Source organism: Entelurus aequoreus, linkage group LG20 (genome assembly GCF_033978785.1).
Source record: "Entelurus aequoreus isolate RoL-2023_Sb linkage group LG20, RoL_Eaeq_v1.1, whole genome shotgun sequence".
NCBI classification, from domain to species: Eukaryota; Metazoa; Chordata; class Actinopteri; order Syngnathiformes; family Syngnathidae; genus Entelurus; species Entelurus aequoreus.
Genome location: NC_084750.1, coordinates 34,517,653 through 34,522,026, shown reverse-complemented (window position 1 = coordinate 34,522,026; position 4,374 = coordinate 34,517,653). Strand labels below are relative to the sequence as shown.

The following is a 4,374-nucleotide window of genomic DNA, read 5'->3' as shown; positions in this document are numbered from 1 at the left end:
CATGACGACACCCTTCAGAGTAAAACCGGAAACAGTATCGGTTCACTGTTACGGATGTCGCTGTCAACCCGTCACAAATGCTGAAAACAAAAACTATAAAAACAATATATATTGTCGCTATCACGGTTACGTAGCAGTAGGGTGCTATAGTGACTAACTTGAGTGGTTTTAATTCATAATTAAGCAGAAGAATAGAAGAGGATAAATATTAGGATCGTCATTTCCGGTAAGTGTGTTACGACATGTCAAAATTCACGTCATCAGTAAGTGTACAAAAATGATCATAAAGAAAAACAAAAACAATCTAAAAAAAATAAATAAAAAAAATATTATGAAAATTATTTCAAATACAAATTTAAAAATGTATGTATAGTATATAGCTTTTATTTGTTCCATTGTCCCTGCATGGCACATGTTTATATCGTTTATTTTTCTCTTTCCTTTCTTTATGGTATTTTTGTTTTAATAAATGGTGTCTTGTTTGAAAAATCTGGCAACTATTGACCATATGTATCATGTCCACGATTTGAAATATTTATAGAAGATTTTGTTCATTTGTATGTTCATATTTTGAAAGATTGTGATTGTTTTGTAAGTGACGGTATGTATAAAAAACATTGTTGAACTAAAGTGTGGAAAAAAACATAGTGTAAAGTTCAAAACACATGTGGACACTGTAAATTATTGTAGTCGTTCTTCTACAGCGTTTATCATTTTTTAATCGCCATATTTTAAACATGAAAACAATTATGCTTGAAAAAATGTCTATGTCAAATTTTTTTTTTTTACATTCTGTATTGGATATAGCCCGAAAATGATTAAATGTGAGTAGAACACACTCATCATTCATATAATAGACAGGTGGGGAATTGATGGTAATGTTTTCATATTTATAAATGTTGATATTGTATATATTACAGAGTGCTACTGTACTTGTATTGTAATATGATAATAATACCAAACATTTCCGGAATCAATAACAATTCTAAGTAACCTACACCTAATCTTTGTTGCTGCAAGAAGAACATAACCAATTAACTTTTTATGAGTCATTTGTCCGAATAATTTTCCAGCCAAATGACTTTAAATCCTAAATGGGCAACTTCCATATTTTTATTATTGACGTCTATGGTCACAACATGCATTTGGGGCAGCACCAGAATTTGCGTCATCAATCAGTGTACAAAAACGATGGCGAAGAAAAGCAAAAAGGCCTTAAAAGCTTCCCACATTCTAAATAATAAACATCCATCCATTTTCTACCGCTTGTCCCTCTTGGGGTCGCATTATAAATACATTTCAATCAAAGACAAATTTTAAAAGTATAGTATGACGATTTTACTTGTTTCGTTGTCTTTCAACTGTGATACCTCTAACATATTTGTTGTTCATTTTTTTTCTCTTTCCTTTCTTTACGGTAATTTTGGTTTAAAGTTTTGTGTATTGTTTGAAAAATTTGGCAACTAACAAAGAACATTTTTATGTAAAAAAAAATACTTTTTTAAAAATTTTTATATTCATATTGTTGTCGTTCTGAAAGATGGTGTTTTTTCATATGTGAAATGTTGTATTATATTGTTGTTGAAATAGTTAAGTGTAAAGTATAAACACAGCCACAAATTATTGAAGTGGTTCTTCTAGAGCACAGGTGTCAAACTCAAGGCCCAGGGCCAAATCTGGCCCCTGCCCATCATTTTATGTGGCCCACGAAAGCCTGCAAATAATGTGCGTCAGTAAAGCATGTTATCTTCCCTACTAAATTTAACAGAAAAATGCACTGAATGCTTTTTAAAGCAGATTATCCATCAATTTGTTAATAAAAAAAAAAGAATGCATGGGCAATTGTGTAATAATATGAGATGATTATACGTTTTTATTCATAAATATTGACTGTTACAAGCGGCCCTCGGGTATGAGGGGCTGTTAGGGACATTATTCAGAATTACCTCTTACATACACTACTGAAATGCTCACAAACAACTGACATTTTTGTCTCTCACACACACCACTGAAACACTCTCACACAGGGGCGCTGCTAGGGATTTTGGGCCCCATGAAAAAGATCTTTACAGGGCCCCCATTATTTTTTCTGTATTATAATTTCATCATCATTAGGGGCCTCTCTGGGCCCCCCTCCATCATGGGCCCCTAGAATCCGTCTCCTTTACCCCCCCCTTTTCGGCGCCCCTGCTCTCACACACACTACTGAAACACTCGGGGGTGGCCAGCCAAAACTGCAATGTGGCCTTCAATTAAAACTTGTTTGACACCCGTTATAGTGTGTTGTTTGTGTTGTTATAGTGTGTTGTTTTTTAAACATGTTCACATCATTTAATAAAACCAGTGGAAGCCTGGAAATAATGTGTGTTTATAAAGCACTTCATATTTCTTACTAAATGTGTTTGTTCTTGTTCTTCGAAAAATATATACTATAAATGCGTAGGCAATTTTGTAATAAAATCATAAGGCGATTATCCGTTTATATTCGTAAATATTCACTGTTACATGCCGCCTTCTGGGGGGCAGCCATAACTGCGACGTGGCCCTCAATGAAAATGGGTTTGACACCACTGTTCTATAGTGTTCATCATTTGATAATCATCATATTTTAAACATGACATTACTCAAATTAAATTTGTCACTGAAGGCATCAAAACTATGAATGAACACATGTGGAGTTATGTACTTAACAAAAAAAGGTGAAATAACAGAAAACATGTTTTATATTCTAGTTTCTTCAAAATAGCCACCCTTGGCTCTGATTACTGCTTTGCACACTCTTGGCATTCTCTCGATGAGCTTCAAGAGGTAGTCACCTGAAATGGTTTTCATTTCACATGTGTTCATTCATAGTTTTGATGCCTTCAGTGACAATCTACAATGTAAATAGTCATGAAAATAAAGAAAACGCATTGAATGAGAAGGTGTGTCCAAACTTTTGGCCTGTACTGGACATGTTTTGTTTTTTTTAATCTACCTTTCATTCCTATTAAAGGGCCCTTCTAATGCTGACAACATTGCCGCTTTTTTCATAGACTTAAAAACGATGTCTTCGCCAACCTCAGACCATATTGTCAACCTGTAATAGCACTTATCGTAAATACATTGAAAAATGTAAATATAATACCTGTGATCGCTATCGATATTGGTATCGGACGATCTCACTCGTGGATGATCGGGTTTGGAATTGGCAGCAAAAAACACTGATCAGAGCATCCCTATTTTGCCATGCGAATCTAATCTGTCACTCTCATCTACGCAGGGCCTCCAGAATCAGTACTGCTGGCCTAATGTCACTTTTTTCCATTGCTCCAATATTCATCCAATTATAAGCAATATCTAAGCACGTTTTTACTGCTCGCTAATAACTATTAACATGTAGCTCCGAGCTGACCCCTGACCAATCAAAAACAGGGTCGAGCAGGCTGCGGACTCCAAGCATGTTGGCCAAGAGAAGAAGAATGAGATTTATACTTTAGTGCCACACTGGGATCCAATAGCGTTTTAAAAGCACCAGAAAAAAGCAGGATAGGAGCTTTTTAAAGATTCTAAAACCAATCCAATGCCCTAGGTCCCTTTTTGAATACCACCATATTAGGGCTGCAACTAATGATTAATTTGATACTCGATTAATCTGTCGATTATTACTTCGATTAATCGATTAATAATCGGAAAAAAGAGACAAACTACATTTCTATCCTATCCAGTATTTTATTGAAAAGAAACAGCATACTGGCACCATACTTATTTTGATTATTGTTTCTCAGCTGTTTGTAAATGTTGCAGTTTATAAATAAAGGTTTATTAAAAAATGTTTTTAATTAAATTTAAATTAAAAAAATAGAAATAAAAAGCCTCTGCGTATGCGCATAGCATAGATCCAACGAATCGATGACTAAATTAATCTGCAACTATTTTTATCATCGATTTTAATCGATTAGTTGTTGCAGCCCTACACCATATATATATATATATATATATATATATATATATATATATATATATATATATATATATATATATATATATATATATATATATATATATATATATATATATATATATATATATATATTACAAGTGTTCACAAAGTACACAGAACAATAATTATGATGAACATCTTGAACCCTTTTTTTTTATGAGATAAAGATTATTTATGTATTTAATATTTGTTTACTTACTATGGTATATTATCTATTTATTATTTATGTATTCACTGTTCTGTTACAGAAAACAAGGAAATGGGATAAAATTGCTATGGTATGAAAAGGGGAAGGATTAAATAAGCTCTGCTTCTTCCTACTCCTTTTCGGACGTGCTGTAAGGAAACAATATGAAATATGTGATGCATTACATTGTATCGTATGCATGTTC

General features: G+C 33.1%; 1 protein-coding gene across 1 annotated transcript in view; it reads left to right on the top strand.

Moving 5' to 3' along the window:
• tmem268 (transmembrane protein 268) overlaps positions 1 to 4,374 on the top strand; it is a 48,457-nt gene that overhangs the window by 23,640 nt on the left and 20,443 nt on the right. The gene's annotated exons all lie outside the window — the stretch shown is intronic.